This window comes from Rhinatrema bivittatum, chromosome 1 (assembly GCF_901001135.1).
Source record: "Rhinatrema bivittatum chromosome 1, aRhiBiv1.1, whole genome shotgun sequence".
Lineage (NCBI taxonomy): Eukaryota > Metazoa > Chordata > Amphibia > Gymnophiona > Rhinatrematidae > Rhinatrema > Rhinatrema bivittatum.
In genome coordinates, this window is record NC_042615.1 from 163,877,747 (window position 1) to 163,886,873 (window position 9,127).

The window sequence follows — 9,127 nt, forward strand, 5'->3', positions numbered from 1 at the left end:
GGAGTGCGGAGATAGATTTTCCCCTATTTCCCTTTTCGACCTAAAGATCCCTGTGCCAGCTAAGACAACTGTGAAGGAAAGGACTGGATACCAATTGGAATCCAGAACTGGGAGGCAAGAAAAGAACACTGGGACTTCTCACTGGAGTTTCAGCAGGAGAACAGGAGAGTTTTGGAGAAGGTAGGATCAAAGAGTGGATCCCGGGTGTTATGCATAAGAGATCCTTAAGAGAAAGAAGAACCCTTTACAGTGCAGCCCCGGCAGCCAACATTCCATCCAAAGGAAGACAGGAGACCCAGGGAAAGATTAAGGGACTATAGATACAGATAATTTTGGTCTTAATATATTGCTCCAATTATGGATATGACAAGGAGCAAATGCACTTGGTGTCAATTTCCATTCAACAAGCTGAACAGTAAAATTTATTTTTGGAACATCACCTATGTGCCCAGCCTGTTTTCTGTTATGAATAATTTACAGAGACGCAGAGACTGAGCATATACCCACAGAAAGAGAATGGCACTATGCCATGGGCCTTGCAGGTCTATCCTTCTCCACTTTCAGAAAATTCACAACAGAATTTAGTGGGACTGAGTATGCCCCTGCTTTTATATCTACACTTAGAAGAGGGGGCTACATATCATTTTACAAAATGGTTATAATTTGTAGATTATTGATCTACCATATCTTTGAAAGTAAAGAAGGAAGGTGTAGCTTATTCATATTTGTAGCTCATTATGCAGTTCTTCCATAAATGTGATAAGTTAAATTTGCTTCCAGATTTTTCAGACAGATACAGCAGAACTTTGATGTTGATGTGGGATATTGCTGAAGGCTCCCTACTTCTCCAGTACGGGGAGAATCAATTGCAGGATAGGAGGATGCCTCTGTGGCTGCAGAAGTACCAGAGAGATACTTCTGAGTACTTTTGTCATTTCCTCTCTTGCTTGTTTGTATAGCTGTATGTGCATAGTACTACTTTGTTTTCATGTTGGAGGTCCTTTTGACTTTCTCATTTGAAGGCATGTGTGCTTCTTTTGTGGCATATATGATTGCCGTTTGTTATGTCATTAAGGTCTGATTTGTACCTAAATGAGTTTTTCGTAGTCATGATATTTCATGTCTTGGTTCTGTTCTGGTGCTATGCGTACTGGCCGTGCACTAAAGTTTTGTAGGAATTGAGCTGTCCATTAGGAGTTTGCTTCAGCATTTATTTGATGTTACAGCGATTTGTTGCTGTACTATCACATGCCATTTTCTGTTTCATGATTTATCGTAGAGCCCCTTTTTATTCTTCATGATAGTGTAACTTTAACTTCCCCATTGCGGTGGCTTAAGTTTCTGGGTTTACTAGGGTTACGTTGTTAATCTCAGAACCTTTTGTTGTTATATTTAATAAAAAGAGTTGAACAATTTGCCCTCTTCCTGACCAGGTTCCATAAATGGTATAGGACAATGTTTCCCAACCAGTGTTCCATGGCACACTGTTGTGCCTTAAGACCTGTGTGCACAGAAAAGTCGCCACTGCCTGATGCTTAGATCCAAGCCAGCACCTGGGCTCTGCTCTCAGTACCTCGCAGCAACAAGAGACATGGGCTCTTAAACAGGTAGGAGCTCCTTCCTCAGAAGATGTGTAATCATGGATGCTTCCTCTTCCTAACTACAGAATGAGTCCCAGAATATGGTAATTCATGGGCAGCTTGCAGGCACGGCTAGTTGGGACCCACTTTGTTCAGCACATCCTTATCTTTCGCCCTTCCCCATCCACCAAGCCTCCTTTGAGTCCTTCCAACCTCTGTCTTATCTCCAGACTTAGTGAGAGAAGAGCATGCACTGAGCACCAGATGTGACTCGGTGTTCAGAGCAGCAGCAGTAAAGGAGATCTGGCAGCCACATGTTGCAGACAAGATAACTAACAGAGCTGGCTGCCCACCCCACACAGACATCTCCCTTCTCCTGCACTTATATATATATATATATAAGTGCAAATATGGAAGACATATAAGGGCAAATATGGAAGGCAGGCTGGTGGGGGCTTTCAGTGCTCCCTAGCTCGTTGTTTGGCCATCTAAATCCTTTTCATGCCCGCTCTGCCTGGTTGTCGGAGGCTGGAATGCCACACAACATTTTTGGTAATGTAGGTGTGCCTTGGGCTGGAAAAGGTTGGGAAACACTGGTGTAGGAGATCCCACCCAGCCAATGGTGCTCTTGGAGATTGGGAGGGGAAGTTTGGAGTAGGAATTAAAATTGTTATAAATAGGACAATAATAAGTTAGAGGAGTCAGTAAAATGTATTATACAATAAATAAGTTAAAACCAGCTGGCAGGTTAAAAAACCCAGATTTTAAAAATAGTGAAATATCTATCTGATACTTTAAAAGTGCTTTTCAAGTTAAAACAATATTTAAAATAGCAGAATTTTATTACTTTTTTTTATAAAATAAACTTTTTTTTCTCTTCACTTTTAATTGTGAAACTATGGAACAGAATGACAAATTAGATAAGTTTTACTTTCTAACTTATTTTAGTGTGACTTTATTTTGATACTTCTAAATTGTGAAGAGAAATGATCCTTTATGTTGTGCTTGGCAGTCCGCAGGCTGCTCCCACAAACTACCGCTCTTACCTGAGTGGCTAGGCTGGCCACACTTTCTCCCAGTGCAGCAGGATGCTGTCGTCTTTTCATCTGGTGGGAGGCCGCCGGGCACTATGCGGCAGGACGCTGCCAGCCTCTGCTCTCCACGCCTCCCCTTGGGCACACATGAGCCTGACATCGGGTCATTTAAAGGGGTCGTGGCGAGAAAGTCCCCACGCCCCTACTGATGACATCATTGGCATTGCCCTATATAAGGGCAGCTCCCCTGATGCACCTTGCCTCAGCAACAGGCCCTCATTTGTCTTGAATTGGGTGCCAGCTTCAGCCTTTGTCTGTTCCACCTGCTTCAGCTTTCATCTGTCCCGCCTATTTCATTTTCCACTTCCTCATCCGGTTCCAGCCTACATCTGCTCACCTGTTCCAGTTATTGTTAGCAGAGACCCTCGCCTATGACCTGCCAGCCCTGGCACCCGAAGGCTCAACCCAAGGGGAACGTGGGCTCGTAGGGGTGAAGCTCCTGACCGGTCTCTGCTTCGCCTGGGTCCGCTTGCTGGCGGTGAGAACATGCAGGGCTCCTCCCTGCAGGTAGAGCAAATCTTACCCAATTCCAAGGGTCCACAGAAACAACAGTGTGCGGAGGCCATGGATTCAGCGGACTTGACCTTGCTCCAAGCCATCCCTGGTATAGCTCACAGGCTGCAGGACCAACAGAGGGCCTTGGAGCTTCTGGCCGCAGGGATGGATCACCTCACCACCTGCCTGAATTCCCTGATGGCTCCTGCTGCACCGCCTCTGCCCCTACCGGTGCCACAGCCACTCAGTTGGGCCTGTCTCTCAACTGCCAGCTCTAGCCCTGTATGCAGGGGATCACGTGGTGTCCGGGATTTCTCAACCAGTGCAGAATGCAATTTTGGCTGCAGGATCCACTATTCCCTGATGATCAAGTCAAGACAACATATGTTCTTTCTCTACTAGATGGAGGAATGCTGGTCTGGGCTTCTCTCCTCTGGGAGTGAGGGGACACTATCTACCCTTTTTTTTTTTTTTTTATTTATGCTTTTTCAAAAATCAAAAGATACAAATCTTGAACAGAAATATTAAGAATAGGAATAATTGAATTTACAGACAAGAAGAAAAATTATCAAAGTAAACATCATTCCTTTCTCAATATAAGTCCTCATATATGGGGAGCGGACCTACCTCCAACCTAAAGCAATTATTTTCATCAAGACATATTAATAGACAAAAACAGCAACCATACTTTATCTATAGGGAACATTATGTATTAGGGCTGGACGTTGCTGGCATCACGGGGATTTTCCCTATTAAGGTTTAAGGTTTATTGTTGATTTTCCCTATTAAGGTTTATTGTTGTCTCAGTATAGCCTTAACAGCAGTTAACATTACAATAAAATACAATAAAAGAAATTACAATCAATTATAATAATAAAACAGGTAAAAATTTTAAAAAGATACAAAAGAAATACATTAATAAAACGTAATATCTGAAGCCATGGATGTTAAACCAATAAAATACTAAAAGCATAAAATATACTTCCAGTATTATTTAAGGTTAAAAAGAAAAAAAAACATAAAGCCACCTGTGATTTTACAGTTACATGCATATTTATTTCTCCTCTTCGCTATAGGACATATGGAATAACCAAGTTTTAAGTTCTGCTTTAAATTTATTTTTTTCCTGCTGCATCCTCAGTTGAACTGGTAATGTATTCCACAGCTTTGATCCTGCAATTGAAAGTGCCCTTTCTTGTATTTGACTAAGGTGTGCTGATTTAATAGTGGGAATTGATAAAAGACCTTTATTAGCAGATCTAAGGCTTCTCTGTGGGACATGTAATCACAAAGCGGCATTAAGCCATTCCATTCTTTCTCCATAAATTATAGTGTGTATTATACATGCCGCTTTATAATGTATTCTAAAATGTACAGGCAGCCAGTGTAATGCTATCAAAGTTGGTGTAATGTGCTCGAACTTCTTTTTTCCTGTCAGGATCTGAGCCGCGGCATTCTGAAAGACTTGCAGAGGTCTAATCGTGGACTGTGGTAGACCAAGCATCAAGGCATTACAATAGTCCAGATTAGCAAACAACAAAGCTTGAAGAACGGATCTGAAATCAGGGGGTTCCAACAGTGGTTTCAGTCTTCTTAAGGTTAATAGTTTGAAATAACTGTCTCTTAACTTCACTGCGATATGTTTTCTCATATTTAACTGAGAACTGTGGGGGAGCATAGAATATATGGGGTAGATTTTAAAAGAAGCGTGCGCAGCCTACATGTGTGCGTGCTACCCGGCACGCGCACATGTACACCCGATTTTATAACATGCGAGCCCAGGCGTGCGCATGTTATTAAATCCGGGGTCGGCGCGCATAAGGGGGTGCACAATTGTGCACCCTGTGCGCCCCAAGCTGTGCTGCCTTCCTCCGTTCCCTTCCCCCTAACCTAACCTTCCCACCCCTTCCCCTAACCTTTCCCGCCTAGCCCTACTCTAACCCCCCCCCCCCCCGACTCTTGTCTTACCTTTTGCGCATGATCCTCCGACACAGCGGCAATGGCCGTTATGTTGGAGGCCTCTGGCCCTGCCTCTGCCCCGCCCCTTTTGTAAAGCCTCGGGACTTCCTCTGGATTTACACGCGTAACCCTTTTAAAATCCGGCCCTATATGTATTATTTATGTACTTTATCATGCACTTGCATGGAAACTTTAGAAAGAAAACACCCCCAATTTGCAAAACCTGTGGCCTTAACAGGAGAAATGATTTTCTCCTTTTTTGAGTCTCCCGTGAGACAGCAGGGAACACTCTAACTTTACATTGTAGAAAGGACTCAGTCCTGTGTCTGAAACAGAGTCTCATTAGCCATTCCTTGTCTGGCTCAAGGGCTAAAGACACTATAAGTGTAGCTGGAACAGCTAAATCTGAGTGAGACGTCTCCAGTACTGCAGAGATATTCACACTTGGTTCACAAACCGGTACCTACAGTACTATTCCTTCACCTTGTTCTTCCCTTCTTCTGAACTTTGGCAAGTAAAAGATCTTGGATACTGGTGGAATCGCATTTTCAGAAACCTGGAGAATTTCAATAAAGTACTTCCTAAACATTTCCCTAGGAGGGGTTAGGGGTACTTGAGGAAAGTTAATAAATCTCAAATTTCTATTCTTGACCATATTTTCCAGGTTTTCAATTTTCAAGGCCAAGTTATCCCTTTTTTAGTCATTACTGACTATATTCGTTGTATTCCATTTACTTGGTCTCTTATAGAAGTAACTTGTTGATCCAATACTGTTATTGTATTAGACAAGTCCACAATTTTTTCCTCCAATTCTTTACATTTGGCTATAACAGTAGGGATGTGAATCGTTTTTTGACGATTTAAAAAATCGTCCTATATTTTTTAAATCATCAAAAATCATTAGAGTGCGCGATACAATAGAAATTCCCCCGATTTATTGTGAAAAATCGTAAATCGTGGATTTGGGGGGAGGACAGGAAAACCGGCACACCAAAACAACCCCTAAACCCACCCTGACCCTTTAAAACTAAACCCTTACCTTCCCCCACCCTCCCGAACCCCCCCAAAACTTTTTACGAGTACCTGGTGGTCCAGTGGAAGCTCCGAGACCGATCTCCTGATCGGCGCCATTTTGATGCCACTAATAAAAATGGCGCCGATGGCCCAATAAAAAAAAAACCCACCGACCCTTTAAAAATTGACCTCTTAGCTTCCTCCACCCTCCCGACCCCTCCCCCCCAAAAACATTTTAAAATTACCTGGTGGTCCAGTGGGGGCGCGGGGAGAGATCTCCCGCTCTCAGGCCATCGACTGCCACTAATAAAAATGGCGCCGATGGCCCTTTGCCCTTACCATGTGACAGGGTATCCGTGCCATTGGCCGGCCCCTGTCACATGATAGGAGCACTGGATGGCCGGCGCCATTTTTTAAGGTAAAAGCTGTCCTAGAGTTGCCTCGCCTGGTGGGCTTCTGAGCCTTGCAAAGATTCCTTGGATTTGCTAATTATTATCACCAATTTACTCCTCCTTTACAGCCCCCCTCACTGCCCTTACCCACAAGGGTGATAACACCAAGGATTGGCTACCAGAGGCTACTGAGGTTTTTCAGAAACTAAAGGACACCTTTGACCATGGACCTTGCCTACACCATCCAGATCCCACAAGACCCTTCATTCTGGAGGTAGATGCCTCTGCCTTTGTGATAGGGGCTGTCCTCAGCCAACACAGCTTTGAAGGTGTACTTCGTCCGTGTTCCTTCTCCAAGAAATTCTCTTCAGCCGAGCACAACTACAGCATTGGAGACCAGGAGCTCTTGGCAGTCAAGTTAGCCATAGAAGAATGGTGTCATCTTCTTGAGGGGGCTCAACATTGCATTGCCATATACATGACCACAAGAACCTTGAAGTTCTACATCAAGCTCAGCAGCTTAACTAGACAGGCCTGCTGGTCCTTGTTCTTTGGCTGCTTTGATATTGAGTTGCGATACTGTCCCACGCTCAAGAATCAATGAGCAGACACCGTCTCTCGTTCTTTTCAGACTGAGGATTCCAAGAACTGTCAAGGCATATAATCTATTCCACTAACAGATAAATTTTAAAAGGAGCACACATGTGCCCATAAACACACATTGTGGACGTGAGCAAAAATCTGCTTGATTTTATATCGTGCATGCAAGTACATGCGTATCATTTAAAATATCCCTACCGTGCATATGTGTGAAGCCTTTACATGCATACTCACAAGTGAGCATGGGGGGGGGGGAGAGGGGAGAGAGAGACACACACATATTCTGACTCTCTATGTATCTCCCACTGTAAGAGGAACACCGCTGTTTGTTTTTTTGGGGGGGTGTTACAAGGGTCTACAGACTCTTGCGCCGTGGGCAGACCAATATAACACTGCCCCCCCCCCAAAACCCACCTTGAGTTGAAAGTGCCCCTCTTACAGTGAGAGATATATAGTGTCAGAATATCTCTCTAACAGAGGTCCTCTCTCTCTCTCTCTCTCTCTCTCTCTCTCTCTCTCTTTCTCTTTCTCTGCCCTGCCCTGCCCCTGGTGTTTAAGATCCCTTTGGTCCAAAATCTCCACAGTTGCCCCTCATCAGGACCAGTAGTAAAGTTACACAGGTAAAATGGCATGCATTGTCTTGTTCAGTCTTGCAAAATTTAGGGGTATTGCGCATAAGTCTTGGCCCCATCCCAGAACACTCCTTTTCTGCCTCTTTGTTCTTGATGTGCGCACAGGTATGTATTGCATTTCCTGGCCGTGGCAGGTCCGCAGCTGGCGCTACTCACCCCCGAGGCCCGGGTCCCGGGTCCCGGACCTGGCCCTGCCCCTTTGACAGTGGTAGGCAGTCGCCTACTCGCTTGCGTTCCTGATACGCTCCCAGATTCCTCTGGCAGCTCCGCAGCCTCCTCCGGTCCCAGTCGGGTCTCCCCACATGCGTCGAGGGGAGACGCCGCCACCACATAGTTTCAGTCTGTCTGCCTTAGGCGTGCACACACACACCTTCCCTGACCTTAAAGGGGCCGCAGGAGGAAACCTTCTGCGGCCCCGGATGATGACGTCTCCAAAACTTGCTACTTAAGGCAGGCTCCACCATCCGGTCTTTGCCTTGGCAACAGGTCTCCAGGCTTCCAGACATGTGCTTAGTTGCTGCTCGTTCGTGTTCCTGTTCCTGTTCCAGTACCTGACCTAGTTCCAGTTCTGCATTCCTGTTCCAGTCCTTGTCCTTCAGTTCCAGCTTCCTGTTTCAGTTCTGGTTAAGCGGTGTTTGGGTGGATTCTTGGGTAAGAACATAAGAACATAAGAAAATGCCATACAGGGTCAGACCAAGGGTCCATCAAGCCCAGCATCCTGCTTCCAACAGTGGCCAATCCAGGCCACAAGAACCTGGCAAGTACCCAAAAACTAAGTCTATTCCATGTTACCATTGCTAATGGCAGTGGCTATTCTCTAGGTGAACTTAATAGCAGGTAATGGACTTCTCCTCCAAGAACTTATCCAATCCTTTTTTAAACACAGCTATACTAACTGCACTAACCACATCCTCTGGCAACAAATTCCAGAGTTTAATTGTGCGTTGAGTAAAAAAGAACTTTCTCCAATTAGTTTTAAATGTGCCCCACGCTAACTTCATGGAGTGCCCCCTAGTCTTTCTACTATCCGAAAGAGTAAATAACTGATTCACATCTACCCGTTCTAGACCTCTCATGATTTTAAACACCTCTATCATATCCCCCCCTCAGTCGTCTCTTCTCCAAGCTGAGAAGAGACGACTGAGGGGGGGTACTGTGGCAGATGACCACGCCCACGGGGAGGAGCCCCGTGAGGAGCCACAGTACTGGGCTAAACTCAGGATGCACAAACACAGAGTTAATTCTTTTATTATACAGCTTGGAGTATGCCACCAGAGGTGGCAGTAGTGAGGTAATCTGGATATAGCAGTCTCAGGACCCTCGGGAGAGGGAACCCTACTCACCCTGTTGGTAAAGGGGAA